The 17,520-nt window shown below is 49.6% G+C and overlaps 1 long non-coding RNA gene across 1 annotated transcript; it reads right to left on the reverse strand.

Moving 5' to 3' along the window:
* Nucleotides 1-16,248: 16,248 nt before the first annotated feature.
* Nucleotides 16,249-16,921, reverse strand: LOC141021555 (uncharacterized). Its single transcript, XR_012182881.1, has 2 exons — nucleotides 16,700-16,921; nucleotides 16,249-16,546 (listed from the first exon to the last, which is right to left on the reverse strand). It is a non-coding gene; the product is annotated as an uncharacterized lncRNA (long non-coding RNA).
* Nucleotides 16,922-17,520: the final 599 nt, after the last annotated feature.

Consider the following 17,520-nt stretch of genomic DNA (forward strand, 5'->3'; position numbering starts at 1 on the left):
TACCGATATCTATGCTTTTGATCGGCAAATCCTTTTTGACTATCGATCGATTCCTACCACGTAAAAAAGGAACATATTCAGATCTATGCATTATTATCCACTGATCGGTAGGGTGATGTAAAGCCGCCCGCAAAGGGGAGATTCTTTCTTCACCTTCGTAGCTGGTGAGCACGGAAGAGAATCGGATGCCGAGACAAACTGCTCGAGCTCGACAACCCGAATATTGCGCGGTTACGGACGCGCGCGTAGGATCGAACCGGCCGGGCTTGTGCTTGAAGCTGCATGCGCCCATGCAGCAACGTGGCTCTACAACTTTTTGCTGTACCTGTACGGCACAATGAGTCCTCTTACACGTGTTCTTAGCATAAGCTAAAGTATAAGATTTCGCTTTATTTTTTTCTTTGTTTTTGCGAGGATAAAAGTGTTTTGTTCTAGGATTATAAAGTTACAGTTAAGAGGCAAGAAATCCTTAGTACATGGAGCCGATTTTTTTATTAATAGTAAATGATAATTCTATAATTCCAAAACTGGTACACGGCCCGTGAAAATTATAAAAATAGGAAGGACGCCATAAATAACAGCATCCAGGATGGACTCTGTTGCTAACAGCGTCCAGGTCTGGACGCTAGTATGGATGGCGTCCAGTCATGTCGTTCCACTTATAGATAGAGGTTTCATGACTTAGAGCATCTCTAGCAGACGCCTTAAAAATTGACCCTTAAAAACACGTATAAAGGGCACTGTAAACCATTTGACAGTGCGAAATTGTCCCGGACAGAGGAGACCCTGTAAATAAAACTGTAGTCCACTGTAGCTCATTTTTTTTCTCCCATCCCGGCAGAGCACGTCTCCGGCCACGGTGTGCCTTGCCCCGAAGCCCTGGCTCCGCCTGCGTCGGCCCTGCGCCGCCCACCCCGACCATGCGCTCCCTGGCGCGCCTTCTCGTCCCCGATTGAGCCCGGCACCGCCCGCTGCCATGCGCGTGCTCCCTGGCATGGCCGCACGAGCTCCTCGACGCCCCCCGGTGTGGCCGCGCGAGCTCCCGCCGCCGCGCACGACCCGCCCCTCCCCCCTCCACAGCCCTTCTCCGACGCCGCCTCGCCCTGATTCGGGCCGCCGGTGGCCTGCTCCGCCCTGCCTATCGACGGCCTCGCCTCGGCAGTGGAGGTTGAGCCAGCCGCAATTCGGACCGGCGGCGGCAAGTTCCGGCGTGCGTCGGCTTCTTCCGACATGTGGCGACGGATTCCAGTGAGTTCTGGGTAGATTCCGGCCAGTTCCACGGCAGCGCGTCTGATCCAACGAGGTTTGAGCGGTTTACATGCAGAACTGTATACTGCCTTCAAAACTGTACATTTGAGGTTCTCGCGGATGGATTTGGTAATTGGCTAGTTTATGAGAATAGATAAGTCGACCTTGAGTCGGCGGCTGCGCTTTTGCCTCTACATGCCGGTGCACTGCTGCCAGTACTTCTGGGAGCATGGCGTGCCGGCGCCGTAGCTCAATGTGAACCTACCGCACGGGTGGCACCTCAACCTCGATAGGGTTCCGGTGCCGGCTCTGTCGGCCTCAGGCCGCACGTAGCTGACGAAGATCGACTGCCGCCCGTGCTCTACTACCGCCGACCTTCGCCGCGACCCAACGTACGCGGTGGATTCGCCGAAGGGGGATGCGTGGTTCGCCATCGAGAACAACCAACATTGCCGATAGTGCTTCGAGTGTGAGTCCGGTGCACCACGCGCACTCGCCGCTCCACCACCACTGCCGGTCATGGCAGGCGGAGCAGCAGCTGGCAGCCTTCCAGCAGGCGTTCCCGTGGATGGTGGCGCCAGTCTACGTCGACCTGGCCAAGGAGGAGGAGGACAACGATGATGCTACCTAGATCTACCGCCCGCCGCTGACTGTTTTGTAGTTTTCATTTAATTTTTTAGATTTAATTAATATAAATAGGACTTCTGTTGGTTGTTTTTTAAATTTCCAAAAGCTAGCGCAAATGTGAAATACTTCTGACCGTGTTGGACGCACCTACGAACCGGCAGACAAAAACAAACATTGGCGTGCACCTGACCAACCCAAATGAACAAAGAATGGAGAAAATCCGCATCAGTTTGGAAGGTTGCACAGAGGCGAAGTTCAACACACAGGACGCTGCTAACAATAGCGTCCAGGTGTGGACGTGGTTCGCAACAGCGACCAGGTCTGGACGCTACTAATCATTGCGTCCTTCCTATTTTTCAAAATTCCAGCTTATCGTTACTAGTTTCGGAATTGCAGAATTAAAATTTATTATTAATAAAAAAATCGGTGCGTGGAGGCCGTCTATGTAGCTACACAACTGTGCTACGTTCAGTACGTCTGTATCTCGCCAAACAACCTGCCACTCTATTCTGACTATGATGTAACTTTTGTGGAATAAAGACCCGATTCTCTGTCACGGACTTGATCTCCAGTGCTAGATGACAATACGAAGACTTGATCTCCAGTGCTAGATGACAATACGAAGAGCGAATAAGTGAATCATCTCTGAAGACCGATAGGGCCATCACTGAATCTGACTGCACGACAACTGGAAGCTCGGTGCACCGACTGACTTATCACAGACTCCGACGACCAACCCTGTGATCAGAGCGGACAGATCTGCGCCCCGATATGGACCTTCAAGCCCGCTCCCAGACCGCTCACCTCACCATAAACACCAACGCAAAAGACGTGGCGCCGCGTCGGGCGCCACCCTCCGCTCGCCGCCCACCACCTTGAACTCCCCAATTCATGAAGGACGCCGCCGCGGGAGAGAAAGAACCGGCCCTGCCGCCACCAGCTCCACACGAGCTTTTCCCGCAGGAGGCACTGGAGACGTGGAGTGGAGGAGGGGGGGCGAGGGTGGCCGGGCTCTCGGTGACGGGGGTCGCCGCCCTTGTTGCCCCTGGGAAGGGAGCCACGCGGGGGTGGGGCTACTTTTTGACAAATCATTTACAAACCGTAACATGCATGATTCATCACATGAAGCATGTAACCCGCTCGGCCAGATCATGTCTACATTACAAAAATATAAACAAATAAACTAGCACCACCGCACGGTAGGTGTGGTGAGCAATCTTCAAATTATTTGGAAAAAAACTAGCACCAACAATGAGCACAACTCTCTCTGTACCACTGATAGGTCACAAGGTTTTTTACTTTCCAAAGGTCAAAAGCCATATATTAAACAATTCTTCGTCTCTGACCTCCATTTTATGCTTTTTGGTGAGTTTTATGGCCCTGCACACGATTGTACTGCATCCTGAGGGCCTCTTTGATTCGCAGAACTCTAAAAATATGGGAATAGAAAAATATAGGATTGAAATATCATGCTCATCTTAATACTTTAGGATTTTGGGTTGTTTGATTGCGTCATAAAAAAAGGGTTCTTTGAAAGAGGTTTGAGTGAATGCTAGAAATCATATGGGAAGTAATAAGAAAAAATCCTATAGGAGTCGATCCTATGAATCAAACAACCAACATAGAAAGATCAAACAATCAACATAGAAAAAAATCCTAAAGATTCTAATCCTCCAAAATTCTTTTGAAAATCCTTTGGATCAAAGAAGCCCTGAGTGTAGCTCATTGTCGCACCTACTCCACACCCCTTGAGCCCATAAATGTGTAATTGTAGCCAGGAAGTCATCGACCATTGCTAGTAGATGACAATGACGATGATCTAGAGCACGCACCGTTGACCTAGATAAGAGATTATTCTTTATATATACCACTGATATTTTGAGGCACTCTACATCGTGCAAATGACTTCCTGTTAGTAGATAGAGATCGGTTGAACAATGGTGCCCATGTAATGCAAATTGTCCGTTTGTCATCCTAAGTGTACAATAATGTATTCTATATTATTCCCTCTGTTCACAAAAATGTAAGATGTTTTGAATATTTTAATATAAACTACATACAAACTGAAATGAGTGAACAAACCACTAAAACATGTATATATACATCCAATTCAGAAGAAAAAAACTAGAACATCTTATATTTGTGAACGGAAGGAGGGAGTACTTGGTATATGACCCAAAAAACTAGAATCGATTCTCCCTGATTTGCTAAGTGAAAATATGCGTTTAGATAGTATTACCGATATTTTGGGAAAAGGGCATCTATTATTTTTCTTTGGATGAAAAGGGGGCATATATCCTTTCTCCTGAGGGGAGGGGACATTTATTGTGATTTAATAACAGAACCCTATGCAATGTCATAGAGAAACTCAAAACCATTATACAAATGGTATGCAACGGGATATGCCTTCTCTTGGTGATGTAGGATGGAAGTGAGGAATTATCTCTTGCGCTGTAATATAAGGTAAACGTTTCACACCGGCAGACCGGCGGAAGCTTGGGCCGGTCCAATCCACGCGCGCACGCGCGACCCACTTGCAAACAACCACGTGGCGTGGTGGACCCGAATTAACTAGTCCTCCCGCGTTATCCCTTCTTCTCTTTCAGGCCGCTCGCTCTTATCCCCTTCTCTCGTATATTTTTTTTCGAGCTCGCGCGCCTCCGCCTGCACATCCTCCTTGTTGGAAATATGCCCTAGAGGCAATAATAAATTGTTATTATTATATTTCTTTGTTCATGGTAATTGTCTATTATTCATGCTATAATTGTATTGTCCGGAAATCGTAATACATGTGTGAATACATAGACCACAACCTGTCCCTAGTAAGCCTCTAGTTGACTAGCTCGTTGATCAACAGATAGTCATGGTTTCCTGACTATGGACATTGGATGTCATTGATAACGGGATCACATCATTAGGAGAATGATGTGATGGACAAGACCCAATCTTAAGCATAGCATAAAAGATCGTGTAGTTTCGTTTGCTAGAGCTTTTCCAATGTCAAGTATCTTTTCCTTAGACCATGAGATCGTGCAACTCCCGGATACCGTAGGAGTGCTTTGGGTGTGCCAAACGTCACAACGTAACTGGGTGACTATAAAGGTGCATTACGGGTATCTCCGAAAGTGTCTGTTGGGTTGGCACGGATCGAGACTGGGATTTGTCACTCCGTGTGACGGAGAGGTATCTCTGGGCCCACTCGGTAATGCATCATCATAATGAGCTCAATGTGACTAAGGCGTTAGTCACGGGATCATGCATTGCGGTACGAGTAAAGAGACTTGCCGGTAACGAGATTGAACAAGGTATTGGGATACCGACGATCGAATCTCGGGCAAGTAACATACCGATTGACAAAGGGAATTGCATACGGATTGATTGAATCCTCGACACCGTGGTTCATCCGATGAGATCATCATGGAGCATGTGGGAGCCAACATGGGTATCCAGATCCCGCTGTTGGTTATTATCCGGAGAGGCGTCTCGGTCATGTCTGCATGTCTCCCGAACCCGTAGGGTCTACACACTTAAGGTCCGGTGACGCTAGGGTTGTAGAGATATATGTATGCGGAAACCCGAAAGTTGTTCGGAGTCTCGGATGAGATCCCGGACGTCACGAGAGGTTCCCGAATGGTCCGGAGGTAAAGATTTATATATGGGAAGTCTTATTTTGGTCGCCGGAAAAGTTTCGCGCTTTATCGGTATTGTACCGGGAGTGCCGAAAGGGGTCCGGGGGTCCACCAAGGGGGTCCACCAGCCCCGGGGGGCCACATGGGCTGTAAGGGGTGCGCCTTGGCCTATATGGGCCAAGGGCACCAGCCCTAAGAGGCCCATGCGCAAGAGATAAGAAAGAAGGAAGAGTCCTAAAGGGGGAAGGCACCTCCGAGGTGCCTTGGGGGGGAAGGACTCCCCCCTGGCCGCACCCTTCCTTGGAGGAAGGGGCAAGGCTGCGCCCCCCCCTCTCCCTTGGCCCTATATATAGTGGGGGGAAGGGAGGGCAGCAAAACCTAAGCCTTGGGCGCCTCCCTCCTCCCCTGCAACACCTCTCTCTCTCTCTCGCAGAAGCTCGGCGAAGCCCTGCCGGAGACCCGCTACATCCACCACCACGCCGTCGTGCTGTTGGATCTCCATCAACCTCTCCTCCCCCCTTGCTGGATCAAGAAGGAGGAGACGTCGCTGCACCGTACGTGTGTTGAACGCGGAGGTGCCGTACGTTCGGCACTCGGTCATCGGTGATTTGGATCACGGCGAGTATGACTCCGTCATCCACGTTCATTGGAACGCTTCCGCTCGTGATCTACAAGGGTATGTAGATGCACTCCCTTCCCCTCGTTGCTAGTAGACTCCATAGATGCATCTTGGTGAGCGTAGGAAAATTTTAAAATTATGCTACGATTCCCAACAGTGGTATCAGAGCCAGGTTTATGCGTAGTTACTATGCACGAGTAGAACACAAAGTAGTTGTGGGCGTTGAGTTTGCCAATTATTCTTGCCGCTACTAGTCGTTTCTTGTTTCGGCGGCATTGTAGGATGAAGCGGCCCGGACCGACCTTACACGTACGCTTACGTGAGACAGGTTCCACCGACTGACATGCACTAGTTGCATAAGGTGGCTAGTGGGTGTCTGTCTCTCCTACTTTAGTCGGAACGGATTTGATGAAAAGGGTCCTTATGAAGGGTAAATAGAAATTGGCAAATCACGTTGTGGTCATACGTAGGTAAGAAACGTTCTTGCTAGAAACCTACAAACCACGTAAAAACCTGCAACAACAATTAGAGGACGTCTAACTTGTTTTTGCAGCAAGTGCTATGTGATGTGATATGGCCAGAAGATGTGATGAATGATATATGTGATGTATGAGATTGATCATATTCTTGTAATAGGAATCACGACTTGCATGTCGATGAGTATGACAACCGGCAGGAGCCATAGGAGTTGTCTTTATTATTTTGTATGACCTGCGTGTCATTGAATAACGCCATGTAAATTACTTTACTTTATTGCTAAACGCGTTAGCCATAGAAGTAGAAGTAATCGTTGGCGTGACGACTTCATGAAGACACAATGATGGAGATCATGGTGTCATGCCGGTGACAAAGATGATCATGGTGCCCCGAAGATGGAGATCAGAGGAGCATGATGATATTGGCCATATCATGTCACTATTTGATTGCATGTGATGTTTATCATGTTTTTGCATCTTATTTGCTTAGAACGACGGTAGCAAGTAGGATGATCCCTTATAATAATTTCAAGAAAGTGTTCACCCTAACTGTGCACCGTTGCGAAGGTTCGTCGTTTCGAAGCACCACGTGATGATCGGGTGTGATAGATTCTTACGTTCGAATACAACGGGTGTTGACGAGCCTAGCATGTACAGACATGGCCTCGGAACACACGCAATACACTTAGGTTGACTTGACGAGCCTAGCATGTACAGACATGGCCTCGGAACACGGAGGACCGAAAGGTCGAGCATGAGTCATATAGAAGATACGATCAACATGGAGATGTTCACCGATCTTGACTAGTCCGTCTCACGTGATGATCGGACACGGCCTAGTTGAACTCGGATCATGTTTCACTTAGATGACTAGAGGGATGTCTATCTGAGTGGGAGTTCATTAAATAATTTGATTAGATGAACTCAATTATCATGAACTTAGTCTAAAATCTTTACACTATGTCTTGTAGATCAAATGGCCAACGTTGTCCTCAATTTCAACGCGTTCCTAGAGAAAACCAAGCTGAAAGATGATGGCAGCAACTATACGGACTGGGTCCGGAACCTGAGGCTCATCCTCATAGTAGCCAAGAAAGATTATGTCTTAGAAGCACCGCTAGGTGATGCACCAATCCCACAGAACCAAGACGTTATGAACGCTTGGCAATCACGTGCTGATGATTACTCCCTCGTTCAGTGCGGCATGCTTTACAGCTTAGAACCGGGTCTCCAAAAGCGTTTTGAGAAACATGGAGCATATGAGATGTTCGAGGAGCTGAAACTAGTTTTCCAAGCTCATGCCCGGGTCGAGAGATATGATGTCTCCAACAAGTTCTTCAGCTGTAAAATGGAGGAGAACAGTTCTGTTAGTGAGCACATACTCAGAATGTCTGGGTTGCACAACCGCTTGTCTCAGCTGGGAGTTAATCTCCAGGATGACGCGGTCATTGACAGAATCCTCCAGTCGCTTCCACCAAGCTACAAGAGCTTTGTGATGAACTACAATATGCAGGGGATGGAAAAGACCATTCCTGAGGTATATTCAATGCTGAAATCAGCGGAAGGGGAGATCAGAAAAGAACATCAAGTGTTGATGGTGAATAAAACCACCAAGTTCAAGAAGGGCAAGGGTAAGAAGAACTTCAAGAAGGACGGCAAGGGAGTTGCCGCGCCCGGTAAACCAGTTACTGGAAAGAAGTCAAAGAATGGACCCAAGCCCGGGACTGAGTGCTTTTATTGCAAGGGAAGTGGTCACTGGAAGCGGAACTGCCCCAAATATTTAGCGGACAAGAAGAAGGCCGGCAACACCCAAGGTATATGTGATATACAAGTAATTGATGTGTACCTTACCAGTACTCGTAGTAGCTCCTGGGTATTTGATACCGGTGCGGTTGCTCATATTTGTAACTCAAAGCAGGAACTACGGAATAAACGGAGACTGGCAAAGGACGAGGTGACGATGCGCGTCGGGAATGGTTCCAAGGTCGATGTGATCGCCGTCGGCACGCTACCTCTGCATCTACCCACGGGATTAGTTTTAAACCTCAATAATTGTTATTTAGTGCCAGCTTTGAGCATGAACATTGTGTCTGGATCTCGTTTAATTTGAGAAGGCTACTCATTTAAATCCGAGAATAATGGTTGTTCTATTTATTTGAGAGAGATGTTTTATGGTCATGCCCCGCTGGTCAATGGTTTATTTTTGATGAATCTCGAACGTGATGTTACACATGTTCATAGTGTGAATACCAAAAAATGTAAAGTTGATAACGATAGTCCCACATACTTGTGGCACTGCCGCCTTGGTCACATTGGTGTCAAGCGCATGAAGAAGCTCCATGCAGATGGACTTTTGGAGTCTCTTGATTACGAATCATTTGACACATGCGAACCATGCCTCATGGGTAAGATGACCAAGACTCCGTTCTCCGGAACAATGGAGCGAGCAACCAACTTATTGGAAATCATACATACCGATGTGTGTGGTCCAATGAGTGTTGAGGCTCGCGGAGGATATCGTTATGTTCTCACTCTCACTGATGATTTAAGTAGATATGGATATGTCTACCTGATGAAACACAAGTCTGAAACCTTTGAAAAGATCAAGGAATTTCAGAGTGAAGTTGAGAATCAACGTGACAGGAAAATAAAATTCCTACGATCAGATCGTGGTGGAGAATATTTAAGTCACGAGTTTGGTGCACACTTAAGGAAATGTGGAATAGTTTCACAACTCACGCCGCCTGGAACACCTTAGAGAAATGGTGTGTCCGAACGTCGTAATCGCACTCTATTGGATATGGTGCGATCTATGATGTCTCTTACCGATTTACCGCTCTCATTTTGGGGCTATGCTTTAGAGACTGCCGCATTCACTTTAAATAGGGCTCCGTCGAAATCCGTTGAGACGACACCGTATGAATTATGGTTTGGGAAGAAACTTAAGCTGTTGTTTCTAAAAGTTTGGGGATGCGATGCTTATGTCAAGAAACTTCAACCTGAAAAGCTCGAACCCAAATCGGAAAAATGCGTCTTCATAGGATACCCTAAGGAAACTATTGGGTATACCTTATACCTCAGATCCGAAGGCAAGATCTTCGTTGCCAAGAACGGGTCCTTTCTGGAGAAGGAGTTTCTCTCGAAAGAATTGAGTGGGAGGAAAGTGGAACTTGATGAGGTGATAGTCACCCCTTCCGAACCGGAAAGTAGCGCAGCGCGGGAAAATGTTCCTGTGGTGCCTACACCGACTGGGGAGGAAGTTAATGATGATGATCATGAAGCTTCAGATCAAGTTACTGAACTTCGTAGGTCCACAAGGACACGTTCCGCACCAGAGTGGTACGGCAACCCTGTCCTGGAAATCATGTTGTTAGACAACGGTGAACCTTCGAACTATGAAGAAGCGATGGCGAGCCCGGATTCCGACAAATGGCTAGAAGCCATGAAATCCGAGATAGAATCCATGTATGAAAACAAAGTATGGACTTTGACTGACTTGCCCGATGAGCGGCGAGCCATAGAAAACAAATGGATCTTTAAGAAGAAGACGGACGCAGATGGTAATGTGACCATCTACAAAGCTCGACTTGTCGCTAAGGGTTATCGACAAGTTCAAGGGGTTGACTACGATGAGACTTTCTCACCCGTAGCGAAGCTGAAGTCCGTCCGAATCATGTTAGCAATTGCCGCATACTATGATTATGAGATATGGCAGATGGACGTCAAAACGGCATTCCTTAATGGCTTCCTTAAGGAAGAGTTGTATATGATGCAGCCGGAAGGTTTTGTCGATCCTAAGAATGCTAACAAAGTGTGCAAGCTCCAGCGCTCAATCTATGGGCTGGTGCAAGCATCTCGGAGTTGGAACATTCGCTTTGATGAGATGATCAAAGCGTTTGGGTTTACACAGACTTATGGAGAAGCCTGTGTTTACAAGAAAGTGAGTGGGAGCTCTGTAGCATTTCTCATATTATATGTGGATGACATATTATTGATGGGAAATGATATAGAATTCTTGGAAAGTATAAAGGCCTATTTGAATAAGTATTTTTCAATGAAGGACCTTGGAGAAGCTGCTTATATATTAGGCATCAAGATCTATAGAGATAGATCAAGACGCCTCATTGGTCTTTCACAGAGTACATACCTTGACAAGATATTGAAGAAGTTCAGTATGGATCAGTCCAAGAAGGGGTTCTTGCCTGTATTGCAAGGTGTGCAATTGAGCATGGCTCAATGCCCGACCACGGCAGAAGATATAGAAGAGATGAGTGTCATCCCCTATGCCTCGGCTATAGGGTCTATTATGTATGCCATGCTGTGTACCAGACCTGATGTAAACCTTGCCGTAAGTTTGGTAGGAAGGTACCAAAATAATCCCGGCAAGGAACACTGGACAGCGGTCAAGAATATCCTGAAGTACCTGAAGAGGACTAAGGATATGTTTCTCGTTTATGGAGGTGACGAAGAGCTCGTCGTAAAGGGTTACGTCGACGCTAGCTTCGACACAGATCTGGATGACTCGAAGTCACAGACCGGATACGTGTATATTTTGAATGGAGGAGCAGTAAGCTGGTGCAGTTGCAAGCAAAGCGTCGTGGCGGGATCTACATGTGAAGCGGAGTACATGGCAGCCTCGGAGGCAGCACAGGAAGCAGTCTGGACGAAGGAGTTCATTACCGACCTAGGGGTGATTCCCAATGCATCGGGCCTGATGACTCTCTTCTGTGACAACACTGGAGCTATTGCCCTTGCGAAGGAGCCCAGGTTTCACAGGAAGACCAGGCATATCAAGCGTCGCTTCAACTCCATTCGTGAAAGTGTTCAAAATGGAGACATAGATATTTGTAAAGTACATACGGACCTGAATGTAGCAGATCCGTTGACTAAACCTCTCCCTAGGGCAAAACATGATCAACACCAGGACGCAATGGGTGTTCGATTCATCACAATGTAACTAGATTATTGACTCTAGTGCAAGTGGGAGACTGTTGGAAATATGCCCTAGAGGCAATAATAAATGGTTATTATTATATTTCTTTGTTCATGGTAATTGTCTATTATTCATGCTATAATTGTATTGTCCGGAAATCGTAATACATGTGTGAATACATAGACCACAACCTGTCCCTAGTAAGCCTCTAGTTGACTAGCTCGTTGATCAACAGATAGTCATGGTTTCCTGACTATGGACATTGGATGTCATTGATAACGGGATCACATCATTAGGAGAATGATGTGATGGACAAGACCCAATCTTAAGCATAGCATAAAAGATCGTGTAGTTTCGTTTGCTAGAGCTTTTCCAATGTCAAGTATCTTTTTCTTAGACCATGAGATCGTGCAACTCCCGGATACCGTAGGAGTGCTTTGGGTGTGCCAAACGTCACAACGTAACTGGGTGACTATAAAGGTGCATTACGGGTATCTCCGAAAGTGTCTGTTGGGTTGGCACGGATCGAGACTGGGATTTGTCACTCCGTGTGACGGAGAGGTATCTCTGGGCCCACTCGGTAATGCATCATCATAATGAGCTCAATGTGACTAAGGCGTTAGTCACGGGATCATGCATTGCGGTACGAGTAAAGAGACTTGCCGGTAACGAGATTGAACAAGGTATTGGGATACCGACGATCGAATCTCGGGCAAGTAACATACCGATTGACAAAGGGAATTGCATACGGATTGATTGAATCCTCGACACCGTGGTTCATCCGATGAGATCATCGTGGAGCATGTGGGAGCCAACATGGGTATCCAGATCCCGCTGTTGGTTATTGACCGGAGAGGCGTCTCAGTCATGTCTGCATGTCTCCCGAACCCGTAGGGTCTACACACTTAAGGTCCGGTGACGCTAGGGTTGTAGAGATATATGTATGCGGAAACCCAAAAGTTGTTCGGAGTCCCGGATGAGATCCCGGACGTCACGAGAGGTTCCGGAATGGTCCGGAGGTAAAGATTTATATATGGGAAGTCTTATTTTGGTCGCCGGAAAAGTTTCGCGCTTTATCGGTATTGTACCAGGAGTGCCGAAAGGGGTCCGGGGGTCCACCAAGGGGGTCCACCAGCCCCGGGGGGCCACATGGGCTGTAAGGGGTGCGCCTTGGCCTATATGGGCCAAGGGCACCAGCCCTAAGAGGCCCATGCGCAAGAGATAAGAAAGAAGGGAGAGTCCTAAAGGGGGAAGGCACCTCCGAGGTGCCTTGGGGGGGAAGGACTCCCCCCTGGCCGCACCCTTCCTTGGAGGAAGGGGCAAGGCTGCCCCCCCTCTCCCTTGGCCCTATATATAGTGGGGGGAAGGGAGGGCAGAAAAACCTAAGCCTTGGGCGCCTCCCTCCTCCCCTGCAACACCTCTCTCTCTCTCGCAGAAGCTCGGCGAAGCCCTGCCGGAGACCCGCTACATCCACCACCACGCCGTCGTGCTGTTGGATCTCCATCAACCTCTCCTCCCCCCTTGCTGGATCAAGAAGGAGGAGACGTCGCTGCACCGTACGTGTGTTGAACGCGGAGGTGCCGTACGTTCGGCACTCGGTCATCGGTGATTTGGATCACGGCGAGTACGACTCCGTCATCCACGTTCATTGGAATGCTTCCGCTCGCGATATACAAGGGTATGTAGATGCACTCCCTTCCCCTCGTTGCTAGTAGACTCCATAGATGCATCTTGGTGAGCGTAGGAAAATTTTAAAATTATGCTACGATTCCCAACACTCCTCACCATGGCCAGCCTCTGTTCTTCTTCCTCACAGCGTCCCTCCACATCATGGCCATGCGCCAGCTACCCCCTCGTCCTCATGGCGCACTCCTAGGTCCCCAACTCCCTGGCCGTGCTACTATGGCCATTGGCGCGTGCTACAACCGGCAGCGGAAAAAGCTACAACCGTTTGATTCAAAAGCTTCAACCCGCGGTATATTAAGCTTCAACCGGATACCACGCACAGAAAAAAGCTACAATAGTTCATACGAAAGCTTCAACTGTAGTTTGAAAAAGCTTCAACCAGCGACGGCTGGAGGTGGAAGAAGATGACAAAACGCTGCAGTTTTGCTACATGCTTCAACTGGCATAGATTTTGCTACAATCGGCATATCATTTTGCTACAGCTAGGGTCACGTTTTGCTTCAACACACAGCCGGCGTCGTGGTTTTGCTATAACTAGCATCGCTTTTTGCTACAACCGGCATAATGTTTTGCTACATCCAACACGGCCGAGTTGCGACCCGCGACGGCGACAACGACTTTTTTGTTGCAACCGTCGTAGGTATTTGCTACGTCCGGCAATGGGTTTTGTTACATCCGTTCCGTGATGCAAATGTTCCTACCTGCAACGGCGAGCTACAACCAGCGAAAACGGCGACGTTTCTTTTTTGCTGCAACCGTGTCTCCATTTTGCTACGACAAACAACGAAAAATGCTACAACGGGCAATTCTATTTGCTGGAACCAGTCAATCGCCAACGAGGCGGAGCTACATCCATGGCGTGCGTGGGCGGCGAGGGCGGGATCCATCCATGGCGAGCGTGGGCAGCGAAGCTGCTTCCATGGCAAGCGCCGGGCGGCGGAGCTGCATCCATGGTGAGCGCAGATCTCTGATGAGCGCGGGCGGCGGAGCTGCATCCATGGCGAGCGTGAATCTGGGGCAAGCGCGGACGACCGGCGAGGGCGCCCACCGGCGACGAGGAACGCCGCGGTGGTGCTTCAAGCTCGGCTATTTTCTCGCGAGGATATGGCGTGGTGTCGGCGGCGCTCAGGCCGTTGCAATTTTTTTTGGAAAATTGACTCAGGAGGAGGACAAAGCGAGGGACAGATCTGACGGTCTAATTGCAGCATCGGGCGGCCAGGGCTGGACCGGCCCAGCTGTTGGGCCGGTGCGCCGGCGCCTAGCGTCGCCCTATACCAAATGGAAAACGATAAGAATCCCGGCTGCTTTTTGGCTCCCTATCGGCTGCCTCTCCCGTGCGACATGTGCCCCCGTGGAGCCTACTTACTGCTCTCCTATTCCTATCTCAAGCCGTAGCCCCTCATCCACACGTTTTCTTGGTCGAGAGCATCAAGGGCACAAGGTCGTCCGGTGATGTTGCAAGCCACATCACCCTCTGCTGCGAGGGGGCGGCGACACTGCTGTGAAGGCCAACGGAGTTGTTGTGAGTGGCACCACTCCCCGCTGTGAGTGGCGGCGGCATTGATGCAAAGGCTGTCGGGGTTTCTCCGAGCAGCGCAATGGTGGTACCCCGGAGATGCTGAGACAGGTGATGGCCCCGCTATGAGCTAGTGTTGTGAGCGTGCCGCCGTGGTGCGAGCCGTTGCTGTCAGCGGGGACCTCCGGTGTTGCGAGGGCGCAACCGGTGCTACAGGAGAGACGTGCGATGAGGGGGTCCTGGGATATGCAGGAGCACGACGGACGAGCCTTTTTTTAGAAATGGAGGAGGACCCCCGGCCTCTGCATCTGGACGATGCATGCAGCCACTTTATTAATTATTCACACAAGACCTTACAAAGTCATACAACAGTAAGACTAAAGCCACCGTCTAGGCAACATCTGTCGCTACTCCTATCCAGTTGATGAAGGGATGCTGATAGTCTGAGCCTAATACCAAACAGACCTCGCAGCCAAACCTAACATCTAAGACCTGAGTTCCCAAGCAGGACGCCTGCCGGGTATGGGGCACCCATCAGTCCGGCGCACTCCTCAACCTGGACGCCTGCCGAGTATGAGGCCGCCGCAGCCACCTGCCACCAATCCATCTTTAGTGCTGTACTGCTACATGTACCTTGCCCGGTCTAGCTGCTGTCGACGCCACCACGACGCCAGACAACGCCACCATCCTGCGCTCGTCCATCATCACACGCCCACCGGTGAGACCCCGCTGCTCCATGCCGCTGAGACTCGCCGTTGTCGACGTGTCAGATACCATGCCGCTCCTCCTCTTGTCCCCTCCAGCCAACACTTGCTCCAAAAGATGCCCCCAGGAGGGAGAACGACATCGAAATGTCGCCATCGTCCGATCCGGTAGATCCAGATCTAGGGTTTCCCCCGGAACCTTCCGATCAGGTTGACGTGACCTGCAACGACGATGCCTCGAGAAGGGAACGACGTCCGAGACGTCGCCATCGTCCGCCATGACCGTAGTCAGGCGCGATTTTCACCGGAAGCCACGTCGTCCCGATCTCGCGGTTGGCTGGAACCGAGCGGTGCCCGCCGCCGATCCGGACACGCCACCGCCGTGCGACGCCCCCGATGAAGATCCTGATCGAGATCGAAGACGACCCCGACCGAAACCCCACCGCACCGCGCCACCTCCTCCTAGCCCAGTCGTCGCCGAATCCAGCCGTCCCCGCCTCCGGGAGACCAGCCGGACGAGGCACCCCTTGTCCCCGAACAGCCGACCCGCTCCGCCGCCATGAGGACCAGAGAAAGAAGGGAGTGCCCCGCCACCGCCCGCGTCGCACGGGTTTCGCCCGGCGGGCGCACTCCGGCGGCGGCGAGTGGAAGGAGACGTTGACAAGTGGGAGTCGCCGGCGGCCGATCTAGATCTCCCGAGACGCGCGCGCGGAGGCACGTCGCGGGAGCGGGGGTGCGTCCACGACGGACGAGCGTAGCACCGGCTTTTACAAAACTGAGAAATTAAGCTTCTCAGAATAACTCAGGAAGTAAGACAACAACGCATCCATCAGTATCATTTCTCCTTTAACAACGGCAGCTCAAAGCCAGGTAGACCAATACATTATTCCTATGTTACTTATCACTTGAAAAGCATTCACAGCACGGATGGTTCAAATCTTTGGAGGGGGAGGACAGACCGTGCAAATGCACGCGAAGTCATGCTCGCAACTAGCAACAGCATTGCTTCCCCATATTTTGTTGCAACGGTATTGGCACACCTCCAAATTACAATTCCCTTTGTACCGGAACGTTTCGCAGTCCTCCGCCGTCACCTTCACGGCCACGCCTGTGGATCGATCCCAGAGCAAATAACGAAGAGAAAATCAATATTAGAAGATCTGCTGCGAGGTTAACTTTACCATTATTTTATCGTATAGATGGAGGTACAAGAATTACTCCTGCATGGAACATAATTTGCTTGGAGGAGGAATGTACGTGCCTGAAGATAGAACCACAAGGGCAAGGACCAGGAAGAACAAGCAGCGAGTCCTCATCTTAGATTTGTTAGAAATTTTGGCTAGTGATCACCGCGCTAATGGCTCCTGAAGATGATCAGATGTCGGTGTGTGCTAACTAGATGGCTGGCTATGTCGGGTTTATGTAGGATGTTCTTGCTTATCTTGTCTGGAGATATTAATTATGCTATACTAAATGCAAAATTAATGAGAAGTTGGACCAAATTAATTTACCAAATTAAGAGCAGTCAAGGATTAGAGACGTTTCCCTAATGTAGGCATACACTTTATTAAAAAGCACCCTAGTTTTCGCATCGAACGAGGGGCATGTCTAATTTGAGGCTTAGCACTGTACCTTCACAACAATAAAAGTTCACTGAGCCGTGGATAACTGCCCTAGAACTATAATATCTTTGCACCCCTAAAAAAACTATAATATCTTTGTAAAGGGACCAATTATGCCTTGTAAGAGCATCTACAGCCGGACGCCCTAAATCGGCCTCAAACGGCCGGGCTGCCCGCCCGGTCGACCGATCATATTTTTTTGACCCAGACGGACGCCTCAAACAGACCTCAAACGCCCGGGCTGACGGGCACCCCTCACATCCAGCCATATATGGGGTGGATATGGGGTGGCCAGGGCACGCCCGAGCGTGTCCGCCTGACAAGCCCGGCCCACCACCGACCCCACGGCTGTCCCACAAAAAACCCCATCTGACTCATCGCTCTGAAATCCTAGCTCACTTACTTTCCTCTCTCTCGCTCCGTCCTCTCATCTCCCGCACCATTTCCGATTGAATCCAGC

Source organism: Aegilops tauschii, chromosome 4 (assembly GCF_002575655.3).
Source record: "Aegilops tauschii subsp. strangulata cultivar AL8/78 chromosome 4, Aet v6.0, whole genome shotgun sequence".
Classification (NCBI taxonomy): Eukaryota; Viridiplantae; Streptophyta; class Magnoliopsida; order Poales; family Poaceae; genus Aegilops; species Aegilops tauschii.